The sequence below is a fragment of the Diorhabda carinulata genome, chromosome 8 (assembly GCF_026250575.1).
Source record: "Diorhabda carinulata isolate Delta chromosome 8, icDioCari1.1, whole genome shotgun sequence".
NCBI classification, from domain to species: Eukaryota; Metazoa; Arthropoda; class Insecta; order Coleoptera; family Chrysomelidae; genus Diorhabda; species Diorhabda carinulata.
The window spans coordinates 16,433,226-16,455,357 of NC_079467.1; positions in this window are offsets into that span (position 1 = coordinate 16,433,226).

Below are 22,132 nucleotides of genomic sequence, written 5' to 3' on the forward strand. Positions count from 1 at the left end.
CTCTAAGAGATAACCAATGCTTCTATGATTTAAACTGAGTTTGTATGTAGGATGAAAATAAATTCATATTGCGTGTTGAAATCATCCAATTTCCATCAATTATATCGACAAGTCTTACATTTTATTCAAGATGGAGACTATCACTTACCTTCTAATGTTCGAAACAACAACAACATGAAAAGGATTGTGCAACAATATAAAACGTCATTTCAAAATCGTTATTCAATGTTAATTTATAGATAATGGAATATTTAAATATGACAATCGCACCGTATACTTTTTAACTACAATGAATTTATATATTTATCGATAATTACGTAAAACTCTCCATTGATATTAACATCACGTCACAATCACATAAAAAAATTATGATTAATCAAAATTATTACTAAACATATTATTATTTCCTTGATCCAACATACTATGAATGAATACAATAGTTTTAACTATTAGAATAAATAAATTTTTTAACAATACAATAAACACACTTCTGAAAATATCATTAAGAAGTAAGTAACTATACGTTATAACAAACTCATAAGATTAGGCCTTCTTACTTTCGAATTCAGTGTTTTTGTAATGGAGATTCGTGACAAAAATTTTTGCTTGACTGAAATTCAAACCGTTGATAGAATTTAATTTTCCAATGAAGAGACGGTTATATAAAAAAGTTGATTAGGAATAAATCCCTCAAATAGGTGAGAATAATAAAATTTCGTTAGTCGAGTTTACGGTCACCCAGAAATTAAAGAAGTTGATGCACGTGCTGCCACTTTTGTTGGAGGAAGAGATGATAAGTTTAATTAATTTTGGGTTATTATCTTAGCGAATTTTTGTGTCTCATGCTGGTTATATGATCACCTTCATTTGCACCATAGAAAGAGACAAATAAGAACATGAAGAGAAAATGGTTGTTAAATGCACAATTATTACAAGCTTACAAAAATGCTTCTAATAAGGGAGTAAAATTGATCTTTAGACTACAGTGTTATGTAACCTATGAGAAACTATCAATCTTTACAAAATTTTCTTCATATTGTTACTGTTTGAAAGCTTGGGAAAGTACAAATCATTGGATAATTCATACTTTTATTGTCGAAAGTTTCGTTGAGCAGGAAGTTATTTTGAAAACATATTAACATTAGAATGTATTCAACGTTTCATCGAATAATAAACAAAACAATATGCGTTTATGTATTCCTTACTTCTTCAAAGATATTTTTTCACAACCCCATAACTTAGGTTAAAATGATTCGACAAAAAAGTATCGCATTACATATAAAATTACAGATACTTCGCTAATATTTCTTCTCTTTTTTTTTCTTGAAAAAGACAGTCATGTTCTCGTTGAGCTTAATAAAAATTGTTAATATTGAGATAAAATATCTTAAAACCGCATTAGTCTACTTTTGTTTATGCTGGAATATACTTATTTTGAGTTTAATTGAAAATGTGATGTACGAAACTGACCGTAGTGGAAACAAATTAAATTTAATTAAAGATCAAGAAATATTATTAAAGATGGACGGAGTCAGAGATACGTGGCACATTTGGTAGGTGTATAACATGAAATAATAATAAATATGCTTGTTACAATTTTCATTATAGAGTTTTCCAGAAACTTTTTCATCTCATATACCACCACTCGCCATTTAAGAAAATTTTTTCTTTAGCAAAATTTTGACTATATCTCTATTGAGACATTCTCACACAATCACAAAAGGTGGACTATTAGTAATTTCTGACAATATGTATTGATGAATAACTCGTTTCTAGAGATTAAGTAATCCTTTAACGTGATTCCTTAATAGTCCATAGCCACACGTAATCCATGATCTTGTTGGTTTGATGTTCTTGATTTACCTACCATTTCATCGCATTCCGCTGCTGTTAAGATTTCGCATCAATTTTTCCCATGTTGCCTGCCCTCATGTGCACATAACGCAGCGTTTCAATTTTGGCTTATTTGGCACAAAAATTGGAAATCGTTGAACTTTCTACTCTGTGGACATGTGAACACGTTTCTGAAGGTTATGGAAGGAAGAACATAGAATATGAATCACAGATGTCTCCAGCAGCAAAAAATCAACCTATTTATTAGAGAATCTGACAATGAAACCTACTTAATGCTGAGAGTATTATAACAAAAGGACACAATTTCCAAAAAAAAATTTTAACTTAATTTGTTATATATATATATATATATATATATATATATATATATATATATATATATATATATATATATATATATACTATAAAATACTTTCACTGTAGACGGAAAGGACTAATAAATATGACATTTGATCATATAAATGACAAAGACGATGTGCTTCTCATAAAAATGCCAGGTTAGAAACTACACATTGAAACAACATTTATTGTAATTGGGGAAGAAAATTTGATATTATACAGGCAATATTTGTCATAACGGCCGTCCCGTACTCTCCACAATAAATAATTTATGATGTTTAATAAAGGGAAATCTTCGATTCAGCCTGCTGGTGTTCATAGTTATGGAAATTTGGTGCTAAAAATTGCAGAATTTTAAATCGACCAAATACTAAAAATTAGAGAGATTATTATCTTCGTCGAACTATCACAAATTTAAAGAGAAATGGTAGCTGCAGATCTACCAATGTCGTTGAAGGATATGTAAACAATTCAATTACAAACAAAATTAAAATTGCCAAAACCATACAGAATTTCTCTCTCGAAAACATGGTTCGGACACTTGATTTTCCACACTAAACATTTCAAATAAATTGGACTTTAATATTACTAATTGCTCAAATTCCAATATACATAAGACTATTAGTAAGAACTCTAATGTAAGGACTGTCAGTTCCTAATGTTGTTCCATAAGTATATAATATTATAAATATATAAGCTTCACTTATTTTTATATAAATGTTAATAAATTAATAAACAAGGTGGTCGAAAACATTATGTACTTAACACGAGCGGAAACTGTTTTTTCGGATTCGTAGATTTCAAGACTCATCTAGTCCGAAAAAACAGTAACGGACTAGTAGTGAAAATTCGAGATTTCAACACAGGTTATCAAATTTATATGTTATTATATCAAAAGAGATCAAAAATCAAGATAAATCATCACTAAAATCATAAAAATGTCTAGTATGAAAAGAAAATATAAATTTAGTGAAAGCAAAGAACATATCTGTTGAGGCTATTCAGAATTTCATAAAAGAATTTCATTATAGCCTGGGTAACTATCAAGTGAAGTGAACAGAAAATTTATCAGGTTAAGTTACCTATCGATAGCAATAAAGAAGTTTTTGTATCTTCCTTTCTGTTTTTGAAAAATTTTTTCTTATTTTCCGTTAAAAAAGATGATGATGAACTGCAGGCAGCCATTTTATAAACTTCCAGCTAATATTCTTTCATATCACTATTTAAGTAATAATTTTTTTTTCAGAATTTTTCAGATTCTGATTTTGAATGTTATTTTTATCCAATCTAATCATTTTTGTATATTATATTCTATATATTCATCGATTCCACTGTTTTATGATGAAAATTGAAAATAATAAACATTTAAGTCAATTATATGTAGTTTTTTTATAAGTCGAACGATACTTTTTTGGCTGTAATTAAAGATTCATTTAATAGAACAATTCAATTTTGGTGTTCAATCTTGTACGATTTTCTGTCTACCGTTACTCCGAGATGTGCTTTTTCAAAAAATATATCGAAATCAGCTGATTAATAATATCATCTGTTATTTTTGACAACAAAATTTGGCACAGCTCAGAGAAGCAAATTGAATTTTTAACTAAAGACCAAAATATTGGAAAATATAGCTTATGCTGAAGGTAACTTGAAATTAAATACTTTCATAAAATTTAAATCAAAAATACTGAAGCTCCACAACCCATTTATTACAATGGATTGACGAAATAATTCTATTCAGTTTCCATTAAAACCATTAAAAATTTCAAGTAGAAAACTGCTTCGAACATGAATAGAAAACACTATTTTGTATATCGTATTTTTTCACACCATACGAGTTTTAGAACTTGAGCTTTCCGACAATAAACTTTGACATTTACAATTAAATTCAGCAGCTTTCATACTTTTAATATTATTTTTGGCTCGATTAAAAAAAAGTATCAGTATCAGTATTATGATCAGCAGTTAAATATTTCGTAATATTTTGATCATTGTCAATGACCCTTTGCCCAGAAAAGGGCTACTACTTGACGATTTTTTTAACAAAGTGCGTCCAAAACGCAGAGTGTAGTTTGGAAGCCGCAGTGCTCAGAGCTGGTTACTTGTCGAAAATATGAGTCAGTCTTCGTATATGGCACAAATATTTTCAGCTTAACTTTAGTAATGACATTCTAGAATACATCGATATTTTCACAAGAAGTGAATTTACTGTGCATCTATATCACATTCTAGATTAATTACATCATATTTGAGGGAATGGATATGGCCAAAATATTCGACATTTTAGAAAGAGAATGTCTCAATTCTTTCCTCCATATCTTGTTTATGCTAAAGAACTTTCCAATGAATATCTATGACGGATACAATCCTTATCATACAAGTTTTAAATACAAATTAAAAAGATTGAATATACTGTGTAGAAGAAATGCGCTTGCATCTAACTACATAATTATTATTGTGAAGTCTTCTCTTTCAAATTGAACGCGTCTAATTGTAGTGAACAAATCAGTATAGCCGTTACCTCACTCGTATGTAGTGTTCGAAAAAATTTCACTAAAAAAGGGTATGTCAATGAATCTTATCACTTATACTTGTTTTTGAGCTTTTATATCCGAGATAAATCTGAAATAATGAGTTCAATGAACAAAAAATATGTGAACCCAATAAGATGTTTACGGAAATTATTGTGTACAGCGAAGACAACTCTGGGATAGGGAAAATAATCGGAAAAAAGTAATACAAACCGTGTGTGTATGCGAATGAGACGTTATTAAGTACCAAAGGGTAATTGAAGTAAGTTACAAGAATAACTGATATAAATCTCTAGAGCGGTATTTGTGACCGGTCTTGGCACGTACTACATTTTGAATGCCATAAATCACACTGGTTAGAAGGAAATATAAATAAATGGCGAAAATGACACTATTTTAATAAAATTTGATGTCAATTCAACACATTTTGGAGCTATTATTACCAGAAAGTTACACAAGTGTACCAAAAATAATCCAGTTAACTATTTCTAAGCACAAAAAAGAAATACATCAGAATAAGATCCAAATGGGCCGTTACGTCAAGGTTTCCCTCGGAATGCTTATGTCTCGAACGTTTATGGTCTGGATTAATTAAAAAGAAAAGCAAAAAAATTGTTTCTGTTGGATTTCTATTTAAAACCATGAAATTTGGTTATTTGCCTGCGGTAGATAACCAACAAGTCCGCAATCGGTTTTTTTTGTATTCGCGTTTGACAGAAACTTTACTTCGCCAAGCTATATTATTTGGAGATCGTACAACTTCAACTAACGGTTTTTGGAAAGATACTTCCAGGACGGGTCTAAAACAATATACGCTATAATTTTATGAAAATTAATAATCATTCATAAATCAATACAGAGTGTATCATATCATTAGAATACACTCCAATATGATATCACAATATTTTCCATCCATGAATTTCGTTTTCCAGTTGTGACTAAATTTTTTGTAATGAGACCATCTATGATGAATGAATGAAGGTTTCCAGTTAGTTCTAAATCGAGGAAGAAGATGAAAAAAATGCAGATCTGTTTCAAACCATGCAAAGATGAATGAGAGCAGTATATTAAATTTGATGTCTTTAAATGTATTAGAGAACATTTTTTTATTTAAATGATATGAATGTAGATAGAAATTATTCATAAAGAATTGCCATATAAGGTAAGAGGAAAGACCACCTAAACGATGTTATGAATTCTGGACTTCGTCTTCCAGAGAAGACTTGCTAGCAATATGGTCATCCATGTTAGAAATAAGAAGAAAGGCGAGAAACACTTTAAGTGTAATATATTCAACATGATAAAGTTGATACTACTTAATTTTAAATCAAATATTATGACTGATTTATCAAAATTAATAATGCTCCAAAAAGAAGCTGTTTTCAATATTCACCTTACAAGTGTAAATTTTCTCGTGACTTTTCTCATACGAGATGTGCATAGAAAATTCAACAATCACGGTTTTTCGTAAATCAGTATAATTGTTGTAATACAATTAATAAAAAAATGAAAAATTCAACAAAGATTAACTGAATGATATTTCCATATATTTTTTATTATCATGAAAACATTTCTCAAATAAATATGATGTATCATTTCTGTCATTTCTAGAGTTACGATGATTAACATCAACGAAAACTGACTAAAGAAATATTGAGAATGACAATACCCGTATATACATTTTCACTTCAATTGTTAACCCCTTGAAGGGGCAATAATTATTATTATACCTATCTAAATACTATATTTGAGCAGTATATGATTTTTTATGAATCTATGAGCTAAATAGTTTCTGCATAGGATGTTAGAATTTTAACGAAGAAAGCTTGAATTCAGAATATTAGAATTATCTAGAACGAATAATGTGAAACTTTTATAAACTTTTATTGAACGTAATAATGATAATTGGTGAGAATCCAGTAAAGAATAAGCATTTGTAAATCCATCAAATTGCCATATTTGGTAATGCTGTGAATCTCCCTGTTTTTACAATTTAGATTCAATGAATATGGAGATATCTATAAAATTCTACCAATTTATGAGCTTAATTTGAGAATTTTCATCTTTAACACTATCCTCTAACAATATGAAAACAAAAAATAGAAACAATCTTCTATTCAAAGTACCATGAAATTATTGTGATGCTGTCTATATAGGACAGACATCTCAATATTTAGGAAATAGATTAAGAATTCACTATTACCATAAAAAAATGAAACTGAATTAACATAGCATGACATAGCTCTAAAGCACACATTTAATTATAAACAAAAAGAGTTTCTTTGAGCAGGGTAGACTACAAGGAAAAATAATTTTTACAAATGGTTCATATACATGAAAATTATAAGAAAGAAATGAACAAATTGTTTATAATTTTATTTCGTAAACTTAAATTCAACTATAAATTGATCATAATATATTTTCGTATCCTAAAATGTGATTTGCTGCACGCCTAAATGAATCTCAATTTTGGAAAATGTCGCACCAAAATAAATGCACAAATAATTATCAAAAATGTATAAAGACTCTTCACAGTTAATTAGAAGAATTAAAATAATCCATGACAAGAATCTGTTGAAATATCCACTATATAACTATTCTTCGGATTTATGGCAATAACATAAAAAGTCTATTAGTGGACCTAAATGAATAGATCACATTCTTATAGAAGGTTTATCAATGAAAATCAAATGATTGATATAACAATTAATATATTTTACTCAACATTGAAGATTGGGTTCAGATAACTTGGTGGTGTGTTCTGAACTCAATTTGATGAATCAACACAATTGACCTTTTCACAAAGTTTTTGGATCAAGGAAAAAATAGGAATGGAAATAGGAAATTGAGTAAGAAAAATCGATGAAATTAATACGAAGGTAAGCAATCTATTATCTAAAATATGAAGTTTTATTTGTCAACTAGCAGACTACATGGAATAGTTTGAAGTTTACCATACTCCCATATACTTGAAATATTAGTTTAGTTGTTCGTTGAGTTATAATAAGTATTTACCTTTAAGATTAACCTCAAAGTTGGCAATAAGTAGTAGAGCTCTTGTCACCGATAAAGGGTAAGAAGGGTTTTAACTGAGGCAGTGGAATCAAATATTTCATGACGAAACAACTGTGACCCCAAGGGTACAGAGTCACCGACGTGAACTGTACAAGAACATAAGATTTTCTGCAATTTTCAACAGAATTAAGAGAAGAGGATGATAAAAAAATGTGAAAGTGAATGATATCACATCCCGTTTACTATCCATTCAATGTTGATAACAATCCCTCGCATATTAAGTAGTAGTCAGAACAGCGCAGATTAGCACAGGACTCACTCACATGTTCGCTGAGACACGTGCAAAATGTGAAGCAGGATAGGATAGGACACTTATTTCCGAGGTACACAAACTGTGTCACATCGTTTACTTGCGCTGGAGTATGCTAGAATATTGCAATGGATCAAAAGGTGAGGTTGACTGAATTGATGCGTGATTATCCAATTTTGTATGATACCAAAATATTTAGAAAGTAAATACAGGCAAGAAATCTGGGTGAAAGTACCAGAAAAGCTCGCCATTGCATATAGTGAAGGATTCTTATCAATAGACTCTGTATCACTTCATTATCAAGAAGGCCTAAGTAACTGTTCTGTCTCAGAATTCAAATCAAAATATTTTGACATGTTCATCACCCTTATGTGCTTTCCAACATTCGAGATGAACTGTGCGACGCACAATTTTTGCTGGTAGTGCCGTTTGCTGTGCTGCTTTGTTCGCACCGTGCCAGGCAGCTTAACATACGCCTAAGATAACCACCAATCGTCTCTTCAGTGGTACGGTAGGGTAGGCTATAATCGTATTCTTGAACTTCTATGTTCTCTGTATTCTTTTCGAAGGCAATATTTAGAAAAGTGGTACAACATACTATACAGATATTGATTCACAGATAGCTATAGTTTAGATGTCCTAATGAGGGTGTATTATCCAAATTTGAAATTCTTCAAACTCAAACTGAATATCAATTATGGAATTAATAGAGCTACATTTTCCATGTTCCAAAAATTCCGACAAAATTGTCTTTTTTATTTGATTTCAATACATTAGAGTGCTTAGGCGAAGGAGCTAAATCTGTATTAAATATAATACAATATTGAAAAAGTTACAAGGGCTCTTATTTGACTATATAATCAAATTCATATAATCCGAAGGAAAAATAAAGAATTTGAATCAATCCAAATAAAAGTAAATAGTTTTTATCTATGAAGAACGTTGTGAGCTGATTTGATTAATAATGAAAAGTGATTTCGACAGGTAACCAAAGGGAGTGAATTATTATTATAACGTAAATGACAGTAGTGTCACTTACCCTGCAACTGCTCATATGTATGGATTATACATACAATATATATTTTATATAAATATCTATCGCGAGTAGATAAGATTTAAAAATAATGATATATCCTAATTAACAATGTGTATATCTTAGTGCGTTTTTCTACTGCAACCGACTTTATCTAACAAAAACAATCGAACGAATACCATTGAGTAAACTGTGAAACGTCAGCGTCAAATCTCAACGATTAAACTGAGTTTCTTTTGAGTCTTATTCAGGATCTTCAATAGAAACTAAATAATTTTTCGTAGTATAATCAAATTAAATATGTATCAAACAATAAATTAGTTCATGATACTATTCAGAAATCACTCAGCTAATTTGTTTCCTAGTCAATATTAATGATCTGAAGTTGAACTATCCCAAGGTTCTACCCAAGCGAAATATAAATGTAGGTTATGTGAATGGTGTATGCGAAAAACGGTGACGATTTTAAAGATAATCACAACAGCCGTTCGCTCGGAGACCCAATTCAATTGCGAAGCCGTGAGCTAAGGGTCAGTTGAACCATGCGTAGTCACGCCATTGCACTGCTCAGAAATTGGAAAACAAATGTAAGAGGAAAAGATTTCTCATATCACTACAAACATTAGAACCATACGAAATGTATAGATGAAATCAAAAACAAACATCTCTTTCAAGACTTGGCAATCGTTTGAAAACGAAGTGGGGATTAATTCATGAATTTCAAAATTTTATGTGTGAAAATTTTTGGTCTACTCTAATAGTTCCAAAATGACAATATGAAATTTTCGATACCCCAATATTCTTTCAACGCAATTTGGTGATAACGAAAAAACTGTTCAACAGTATTATGCCTATCATATAGCGATCTCATCGACTTGAATGTTTTCCCTCCATGGTTTTGATATATTGGTAGAATTGTTGTAAACACTTTGTGTAAAGTTTGGAACGATATATTTTGCAAAAAAAAACGGAAAAAGTATGAATCATATCATAAAACGAGCTTATTATGCATATTTTGCAAATTCTGGGCCACACGCTAAGTTTGCCAAATTTGTGTTTTGAAATCAACTCACCTCTGAGATAATCATCAGAAAAATGATTGGTAGGGGCAGAAGATCTGGATGCCAACAAGGAATGAAAGTTCTCCAGAAAAGGTGACGGAACACAACTTGTAAAAGGAGAAAATTTAAGAATTCTCAAAATGACACCCAACCTTGAGAAGGTAAGACCTGGATTATGGATAGATTTAGGCTTTGTATATTCTAGACGTGAAAAACATGGAAGTCTGCATAGGGTTTGAAGGAGAGTACTAGAGAGCTCTAGAGAAAAGAATAGGAAACAAAACTCAGAAGAGAATCTTTTGAAGTAAGGAACAAAATTAGCGATATATTTAAGCTTGGACTCGAAGCAGCTTTGTGCAGATTATACGAAAAGACATGGACGTCAATAGGGAAGAGGACGAAGGAAAATATAGAACTCTCAAAATAATATGACGAAACAAATAATGTAAGAAGAGAATCAGGAATCGTACTGAAAAGTTACGAAGCAATCTAAGTGGAAAGGGTGAGATCAGAAGACATCAGAGAAGATTAGAGAATTGAAGATAGATTCAATTTGAACTGTGAGCACCGTTGTGTGTATCATACCACGAAATACTGAAGTATATAGAGAAATCGCCAAGCCTATAAAAGCAAGGAAAGAGTCAGGAATAAAGAGACAAATATCTAGTCGTAAGTAAATAGAGCTGGAGAGATATGGAATGATAAATTCGATAAGAAAGATCATAGTGGTTGATTCATATAGATACCAAAATTGTACCTCCCAGTTTCGACGTCATTACGTTTCTTCAGCGCAAAGTAGATACTCTGAACTGACACAGCTCAAGAACAATGTGCACTAGTTTTTGGAACACAGTACTAGATACATGTGACAGTTAAGATAGTAAAATTCAGAACAGATTTATTTGTAAACACAAATAACCCCTTTCGTTGTTGAAGGCGTTGTGCTCGAGTGAACATTATGTTTTTTCAACATACAATAAGGAAGTACTCACTGTATGGTTGACAATTTTTCATTTGAACTAACACAACTTGCAGAAAACGTTTACCATTTATTGGAAAACGTATTGTACAAGTGAAATCATTTAGATTTATAAATAAAAAGATATACTAGTTGACTTGTATAGACGATGAAATAATTCATCTTAGTTTTATCAGGACTTTGTTTCCTCAGCGGAAACTACATACTCGATCTTCAACCACTTTCCATCTGCATAGATACAATAAGAACACAATGAATTGTAGACAAACAGTACTGTACTTTCATGAACTATGAATTGAATCTGAGATTTATACAATAATCTATCGCGTTGAAATTTCACATTTTCTACATAATTCATCCTTAATAAAATTTAAACAAAACTAGTAGACTGAGAATCTCTCGATTAGTTTGGGATGTAAGAAAAGACGGCTTATTGAATATAATTTACACTGTAAATTGTACAAATTTACAGCATATTAAATAGAAGAGCTGCAGCAATATTTGACATGTCATATATTTCATCTCAAACTATTACAAACAAGTGCTGTAGTGCAGCTTAAGCAATAAGAATGTTTAAAAATTGAAATTTTGGAGCTCGGATTAATTGTGTTTCATAATTTTTGCACTTTCTAGGTCTCAAATAATCATATTTTATGGAGTTATTATTGCATGAGTGACATTGTTAGTGCCAAAAACAATAAAAAAATTCGTTTCACAGTATACTCGATAAAAATGATTGAACATACACAACGACAACGCTTTAATAAGAATAATTAATTTTAAGCCTATATTTTAGTTTATACAAAGTAACACAATAACTGATAGGAAGACATTAAATGTTGTTAAATGAAATTAGGAAAACAATTTGACTTATACTATTTGGTGTTTTGTGTGCATTTCGAACATTCTTAAGACACAAGTTTTTCAAGAAGAGATTTTCTACTTACAGCATTTATCCTATATGTTCTAAAACAAGATTATTAGGAAAAATTTTGAAAAAATTATTAAAATGACAGTCGTAGTAAATAGGTGTGGACACAACAACGGGAAATAAATAATGACGAACGTTTAGGATCTTATACTTCAAAAAATAGAAATTTTATTGAAGATGTCATTGGTTCAACAGTTTTCTCATGGAAAAAATACAAATTTCATGGAAATAATGGATAAAACTTACGGTGGAAATTATTTGGAAAAGTTCGCAAAAACGCTATAAACATGAGGATACATGTCACAAAATTAAGTACACATGTATAGGACAGAAATATTGGGTATATATGTATAAATATAATGTTTATTCATTTTTGTGATAAAATATAACGAAAAATCTATTTCTAAATAAATATATCTATTTTCAGGCTAGGCAAGTTATTTGTAATATTTAGAAGTGGGACCAATTTTAAAAACACTTAATATGTTAGGAAGGTGGATTGAGTTATTCTTAGGTGGTGGAAATAAAAAAACTCAGTTTAAATTTCAAAAAAATTCAATTATGCCATATTTGAATACGCTGTATGTGAAAATATTAGTTTAAATTTGATATAGTGCATAAAAAGTTGAATCAACGGAAATTACAATTTGCGAAAATCCTCTTAGAATGTGGTGAACCATATCAGCAATTTACTAACTTTGATAGAGAGAATTTTGAGGAAATAAAAGAGAATGTATTCTATGTTTTGATTACAACGATTTTATCCACGGTTAGAATTAAAAAGTATGGCTCAATTATATAATCAAACAGCTTGCGCCAGCTCTAATACAAAAGGAAAGATCTTGTACCATTGTATTCAGTTTATTGATTGTTTTCTCATTCTTTTGAATTGGAAACATATTTACCAAATTTTTGAGGCAAAAAATGTTTTAAAATTGATAACACTTCTCAGTTCTTATCAATTCTTAGCTTGGTGTTTTTTTATTCAGATTTTTTTTTGAAAATATTTGCTATTTTTCGTCTGATTTCTTTGTTTTTGGATAATTTTAGATATGATAATAATTCTCGTTTTTATTAGTTCTTTACTTTATTTTGTTATACTTACATCAACTCCCATATTCCCATAAAAGTACCCAAAAAAAGTATATCGTCTTTTCCATAAACGTACCAGAGTGGTAGTCTCTTAAATTGCTATTAAAATTTCTAAATCAAATAATTTTAGATTGGGACCAATCACAGAAGAAGTTCATAAATTTTCCAAAGGATAAAATCCAACTTTATGCAAGAATTCTACAGATTTGTGAAGAAACTCACCCTCAAGTACTTTCGACTGTAATTGAAGGCTTTCGAAAACGCTACGTCAAATGTTTTGCAATAAATGATGGATTTTTAGAAAGTTATGAGGTCTAAAATTTATAATTTGTAAGCGTTATGATTCACACCATTTGTTAGTTGAACTTCTGCTCAGAATGTTTTGATGCTGGTACTTTGTCTTCTTCGGTAAAATGTTTCGAAGTTCACTAAACCTTCATTATCCCACCAAACATTACAGCGAGACTCTCTCATTGAATTGAACTCCCTTTGCGACGTGTTCTGATAATTGTCTTTTTGTTCAGAAACTTGAGACAAAAAATCATTCAGAGCTGAAATCGCGAGAAAGAAAGCTGAAACTCTGCAGAGTTGTAGTATTTTATACAAAAAATCCATCTTATAAGCTGGCCGCGCAAGAGTAGCAACTGCCACTGAATAGTTTAAATATAGATATAATTTTTTTCTACCGATAAGAAAGTTGTGAGCAGTTCATTAGAATGGTGTATCATTTTAAGTGATCCATTAACGGTTTATCAAGTATGTATGAGTTAAAAGCAAAAAAGAAGCGTACAATTTCAAAATAATCGAGTTTGTTAGCGTATAAGAAATTTTGTTTAGAATCAAAGACATCATTTCTTATGAACAATTTGTAGCTCTTTCATTTGGGATGGTTATTGTTTTAAAAAAAAAATACCTCTTCATTCACTAAAATTGGTTGGAATGTTTAAGGTTAGTTTTCACCCCTCTGCGGGCAAGAAAGTCATAACTTTTTTAGTAGCTTTCAGCTTCATTTCTTGCAGTTATAGGGATCGAAAACAAAGAAAAAGATACTGGTACGCCGACGTGAGAAGAATGGAAAAGAGTGGACTGCCACGCATCGTACTTGAAGGAAAACCAATAGGGAAAAGAGAACCCAGATGACCACCTAAAAGATGGATGAACAGCTGGTATGCCACCTCCCAGGAACTGATACAGAGGAACCTGCAAAACTAACAGATCATGAGATCTTAAGAGTGAATAAGAAGAAGAAGAAGAAGAAGTTTTAGGAATATACCTCTTCCGACTGTACAAATTTGAGTCCAAACACTGTTACTATTTCTAATATTATTAAGCATAATTAGTAAGTTTGGGATATACAAATCGTTGTAATATTATGAGATTTGAGTGACAGTCTGCACCCTATATGTATTCCGTGAACCCATTTTGGTTTTGTGAATCCACTGCTTAATTTTTATATTAAGTTTGAATGATGTCTCAATTAACCGATCAGCCCCCATGTTTACCTTCGATCTAAGTAGATTCCAAAGAATATCTAATTTATTATTGAACTAAACATGTGGTGAGGAATCTTTTTTTTTCAAATGAAGGTCACACACACACACACACACACACACACACACACACACACACACACTTTTCATTTCATTTGCTCTAATTCTCCACATTTTCAAATTTTCTATTGAAATATGATATTGAAGAATTTTAGATGCTATTTGTATTTTGATGTGATACAAGGTGCGTCATATGGGAATGTCGCGCTGGTTATCGTAGGTAAATAGGTTGTATACAATAAACAAAATGAAGGATAATATTTGACTTTAATTGCAATACAGATTTTCTATCAAATTTCGATTGTTCTCCAAAAATTTTTATCTAATAGTAGGTTATTTCATGAAATATTAGAACAATTTTCATGGTATTCTCTTGATAGTGGGTGTTTTTTTGTAACTGTTAACTTTTAAAGATTATTACAACTTTGTTATGAATAATATTATTTTTATAAAAGTGAAAATATTTGCGGAAGTATAAATATTGCCGATAGTATAGCATTTACTACAGAAAACTATAAAATACTAGAGCAGATCGATATGGGAATACATGTACAAAAGACTGTAGCTACGGAACTTAAGCGATAAATATTGAAATATTATATTATAATATTATATAATAATTATATAATAAACAACAATGGAAAAGAAGTCTCAAGAAAGAAGAAGCTGAATTTTTATGGAACTATTCATGGACAGAGATTGGCTAATGACTGTGAAACATGGACACTAATAATCAAAAAGTGCATTGCATGTTGCAAAAATGGGAAATTTTGGGTGTGTGAGATATTTTAGAGAAAACGATAAGTTGTGTGTTCACTGAATCTGAAGATTATGTCACTCAAGGAAAATATGGCGTAGACAGTTAAGTTGGTGAAGCCTTTTACAAAGAATGGACGACTTAAGATCAGTAAAGAGAGTATGGGCTGCAAAAATAAAAAAGATGAAGATTTTGAGCAAAATGAAACAAAGTAATTAGCATTGTATTTTAGAAAAGAGGTACAATATGAAGAGAAGTAGACAGTAAACAGCACTCAATTCCAATCTTAATGGATCCTGCTGCATTAAAAGAATGTTCTCCAGTAATAGAAGACAATGGATGGGAAACAAATGAAAAAACTGTTTTAAATTTTGAATCGGCATAGAAAGTAAACAAGAAATTATAGAAAGGGTTTATTCACATATCCAAATTCTTATCCTCTGAGTTTTTCGACAATTTCAGTATCGTTTCTACTATTTTATCATGTAGACTATTCTTTAAGTATTTATTGTTATAATTTGGATAATAGATTGATATTTTTCCGACAAATTTCCTAATAATTTTGTTTCATAAATACTTGCGCTTCGAACTTAATTAAGTTCATATTAAATGAAAAAATAACTCTATTATACCATACATATCTTCAGTTTCTGTGTTACTTTACTGAATTTATTCAATTTACACATATTATTTACGATCATTAGTTTAAATTAGCCATTAATTAGGCAGCTAATTTTCCTTCAATATGTTTTTAAACATAAATTATCAAAATTTCATATATTTGAATCAAAAACTTTCCAGTAACCAAAGAAGATTGTTTTGAAATAAAACGGTAATCTTAACAAGAAAAAGTTACTGGAGAATTTTCTTCGAAGTATACTCAGTTAAATTTATAATCGTTGTTAAAAATTATATAATAAAGAATAATAAGAAGCATATAATTATATCTACTCTGAATCGATTTTCAAAAAGTATCAATACTACTTGATAAAAAAAATTCCAAAGACTACTTCGGGATGGACATATAAGTATAAGTTAGAGAAAAAAATACAATATTTCCATTAGTTAGGATCAGACGAAAACATTTCATATTACGTTCTATTCTATACAGCTGGAAAAATAAATGAAAACTTACTTTGGCAAATTTCCTATGAGCTTTCAACAGAATGTAGAAGCTCTGCTGCTAAACAATTTGTTATACGAATGGATAATATCATAGTAGAGAGTGACTCTCTGTCTTCAACAATAAATATACAAAAGTTTGTACAAGATGAAGAACTCGGTAAGGCAATGAGTGGGCACAAGTTTATGCAAGATAACAGCTTTGGAGTTTATTTATGTTGTAAAATTTGTTGAAAGCTAGAATGATAATACAGGCATCTGTTAATTCATATCAATCGTATATTATCTCATCATTTCAAATCTCCACTGGTCGCCCGAGGACTATCATTCCGCATGCAACAAATAAGTATTAGCCGTTATTTGGCAATTTCTACTCTTTATGTCTTGCCGCTCTCAGTACTTTTCGGGAAACAGTATCTCATTGCCATTGTCAAATATCAAGTAAGTGGGTTTACATCTATATCTTATCTTATTTTAAAGTTGATTTGAATATAAATACAAACAAAATCAAAATCCGAAGAACTAATCACGATTCACTTTATAATGGGAATGGCCATATAAACAATTCGCGATAATCTGTCGATGTGTTGTAGAAAAGCAAAAAAATGCCAGAAAAGAACAGACAGAAAACTAAAGCTGAAGCAATTCACGGAAACCTAGGAGACAGAAAATTCATAATCGATAATAAAGATTTACGCAACATTCTGAAAGAACAGAAAACAGCAGAATGTACTTCTCAAAATTTAGAGAAGCAAATAGTGAACAAAAATGAAATCTTACAAGTCTCAGTGACAACGAGTTGTCGCCTATGAAAGGTTTGGAAATCTTTATCGACAACGAGTCATATTTTACTTTTGACGGGAGTGGAACGGCGAATAATGAGACTAATTATTATCAGAAAAGCGATGAAGTAATTTCAGAAGCATATTTCAAAACAAAAAAAGTTCAACTTGAAAGTGTAGGTATGGTTAGAGGTATCTTCTCGTGATCGTTCTTCAGCATACGTTTCACCTCCTGGAAATTCTGTAATCGCCAAAATATATGAAAAAAAGTGTGTTAGATTTAGACTAATGCAGTTCATAAAAAAGAAGAGAAGCACTACATATGAAGAATTGAAAAGAGAATTGCGAGCAAACGCCGGAAAACGCCAGATTTAGTATTTTATAATTTCATGCAACATTTGAAAACATTAATTAGGAAAGGAATCCTACTGGGGGCTGATTTAGTTATATGAAATGTGTGTAATTATAGTAGAGTAATCATTGGTTCATGAAGTAAAGTACAAATAATTGAATTAAAACAAACAGTTTCTACATATTATTTTGTCTCCATACCCTCCTGAAAATGTTACATTATCATCAGTGTACTGACAACTTGTTATTCAATGAAATCAACTCCATCTACATTCACATTCTAAGCATAAAAGTAATTTAATTATTCGTCATTCCGAAGGTGTTAACTATCAAAATATCATATGTGTTTTTGTGGAGAAGAAATCTGAAAGATTGAAGTGAATATAAAAATTATGCATCAGACTCTGAATAATTTTGTAGGTGTTAATATTTTTTGTAATTAGCGAATTCATCAATTAAATAATTTCCCTGATACAATGATATTAGATTTCATTTCATTCAGTTGAATAATAAAATAATTCTTATCAAAAGTACAATGGATTTTGAAAAGTTTTGGTCTATAGTTAATATTATATATAATAAATCAATTAAATGATCAATAGTATGTTAATTCAGAACAAATTTCTAATTATATTTACAAGTACCAATTTGTCTTCGCTGATAGCCTTTACCACACTACAGGCTTCACTTGCACGCACTTATGAGTGATACACAGATTTTACCCCGTAAATTACTCATGTTCAGCCTTTTTTAACTGAAATTCAAGTAGATCAAGGAAAAGAATAGATGACAAAATTCATACGTAATTTTCAAAAACCAGTGAACTGAAAGCAGCTTGAATTTACGAGTTATCAAAACTTCAGCAACCAAACACAAATCATTTCGTACTCTTGGAAATTCTAATCTTTATACTATATACTAAACTTAGCTGAAGAAAGAAATCGATATAAATAGAAACTTTATCATAAATGGGTCAAAATATTTGAAGTTGAATTATTCTGGCATTTGAGTCTTTGTTTACTAGTCTCAAAGCTTTGAATCTGTGGAAACGATGTTTTCTACGAATGTAAGCGGAAAGTTTCGTTTCATTAACAATTTTATATGATGAAATATAAACTAAATATAATTTCAAAGTGTATACGAGATAAACGTTTTTAATTATATATAACGTTTTCGATTTAACTGAGCATACTCAAAAATACATTAACATCTAGTACAAAGTACATATTTTTCGAAAGACATTAGTGTTGGAAACAAAAGTGCTTACAATTCGGTTAGAATAATAATTGCACAAATGTTCACATAAATCACTGGTTTAAAAGTTCCTTATTTTTGAGTTATTTATTATCGTAACAACTTTGATGAACATATTGTGAAAACTATTGCGTTTCCACGATCACACTAAAAAGCAAGTTTCTATTAACACGGCAGTAGATTTTTGTTTGTTTTATCTGTCCTTAACGCACCGGAAGATTGGATATTCGTTGTAAAAATAAAATCTAGATCACCCTTTGATGAATTCCGTTAAAAATTATCAACTTTTACGTCGATTGTTGATAGCACCACGTGAAAATCGTTCGAATGGAAATCGTCATACAAAATATGAATCCATAACATGAGGAAGAATATAGTGTATTTCAAATTAAATTTATTTATACTTATCACAATAATTATTTCGAACGCTATCGGTTAGACATTTCTTACTTTAATAACTTGGTTCTGCAAGAATTTACAGATTTGTTCGCAGGTCAAATTTCGAATAATTTTAGGGATCGATCGCATGTACCCTTTCAATAATGACGTTCGCGGTTCGGTGACTTCATCCCTCCGAGATCGACAATTCTTAAAGTGCGTATGCTTATACCAGGTGGGCCGAAATATTCATAGGCTGACACGTATATGGCACCACTAGTATTAAATCTTTATAATTCTAAGTAAGCGGTAGAATGCAAAAGACATGTGTACAAATTTGACAGCTATTGCGGTATTAGCTATAGCATTATGAGTGAATCAACCCATGTTAGTTTGCAAAAATGTATAAAAAAAAAACAAATCCGTGTGATGATAAGCATTACTTTTTAGCGAAACAAACTATTGAAACCAAAAAAGTGCTTTGATAAATATTATTTGGACTGTTTGAGGAACATAAACCGTTGAGAAGAGGTTTTATAAGTTTCAACGAGAAGAAATGAGCACCGAGGACGATACAGATAATAGACGACCCAATAGTAAGCTGATTAAGATGGATTAGACCCCTAATATATCAAAGGATGTCCTGTACATATCGCGAATGAATATTTGGCTATGCGAAACTTCTTTTCAAAATGGGTGCCACGAGAGCTCAAAACTGATAAAAAAATTGGTGATTCTGAGCTGTACAAATTCGAATCGCTGCGACGATATGTCGATCATGGCTTAATCAACTCTCACAGATATCCAATGTACAGACAATCAAGTGGACTACAAATCCAAAACATAAAAAGACGCAAGGTTCCTTATGGCAAATGGGAAGAGTTTCAATAGAGATCATTATCATCAAAATATATGAGTAAATTTTTGTGGCAAACTTATTGGTTATCGCGGAAAAACAGCCAAATTCCAATAAGAAAAAAGTGCTGTTTCTTAGATGGTGGAATTGCATTAATCTGACTACAAAGTGCTTTTCGCATCCATCTTACTCTGCAGATCTAGCACCCAGCGAGTTGATTCTGTTCTCAGGACTCAATCTCACTACACAGAAATTTTGTTCCGATAGAGAGGTTATCACTGAGACTGAATCCTATTTTGATGCTAATGGCAAATCGTACTATGAAAATGTTATAGAAAAATTATATGATTTATATAATTGTTGTATCGCCATCGATTCCAATAATGAAATCAAATTCTAATGATCAAAAAAAGATTTTTCCTATGCTAGTCTACGAACTTTCAGCCCACTTCTCTATAAGTATCCAAAGTTTTTATTAAAAAATTTCTCTCGCTCAATTCTATTGCGATTTAAAATTTCTGTGGAATTCATTAAGCAATTCAAATTCAAAAGCGTTCGACATAATCACATGTCAAATCTTGTGCGTTTATAATTTGTAGATTCTATAATTTCACTAAATATAATTTTTTCGTTACTTACATAAGTTTGTAATGATATTACTGATCATTACAAAGTTATTGTATTTCATAATTTATATTTATTGTTTATTTTTATTACGTCATTATATGGTAAACATTACTTGTTGTTTTTCATATTCTCATTAACGATTCTTATTCCGAACAATTACATCGTGGCACTGAATAGATCAGTTTCTGTTCAAGTATTGTGCACTGTGCATTTCTACCTATTATTGCAACTTTACGAGGTGAATTCATTTGTAATAAAACGTCCTATCGACGCACAAAATTTTACGATTTTGAATTGTTACAAAAACGTTTCAGTTTTTACCGTCGTTTGAGTACAATATTTTCTTCACTAATGTCCGTTTCATTTTAATTTTTTCTCACAATAACATTTAATTAAATATTTTTTAACACGAGGCTTAAGAACTAATTAATTATTGTTTAATACTGAGTTGCCCGACGAATACTGAACTTGTTCGAGTATTTTATTATTTGACTCCACTTTGTTTCGATGCCTTGACTGCCCTAAATTCTCAGCAATACACATATTTGATTGTCCTTCTGTCATCGATATTTACAGTCATTGAAAAAATCTACTTTTTGAAAGATCTAATTTCTTCGAATTGTACTATCTCTCACTGTTTTTTATTAAAAAATAAATTGTTAAATACAATTTCCTCTGAACACACTACTACTACACCAACACTCACAATTGCACTGTTTGATGCGCGTTTCGATAACCAAGTTATCGTCTCCAGGGATAAAACGTAAACTAAAACTTATAACTTGACTGCATCCAACAATCTATTATTGGATACGTTATTTAACAATTTTACATTATTAATATTAATATCATGATTAGGACGGGATCGGCAATACTCGATTTTTCGGTCTATCTATATTTTAAATGAGCTATGTGTTCTTTAAACCGGATAATAACGGATCTCTTAATCTGACCAATATACCTCCTGTATTATAGGATTTATAAACCAATTTGAAACCCACTCCCTTAAATATTCCTTCCAAACCCTTTGTATAAACAGGATTGGAAGGTACCAGAGCAAATTTTTCTCAATTTTCACTTTGAGTTTGGAAAAAGTGGATCCACATAAAGATTTTTTATCATAACCATTCAGTACAATTTCATCCTCAACAAAGGTCCTTTCCTTATTGTATCTCTCCTAAAAATTAGCTCTGGTACCTTCCAATTCTGTTTATACTAAAAGATTGGAAGGAATATTTGAAATAATGGTTTATAAATCCAACAATACATTAAAACAATTTTTGGGTAATCCTAAGGATAAAAAAGGGACA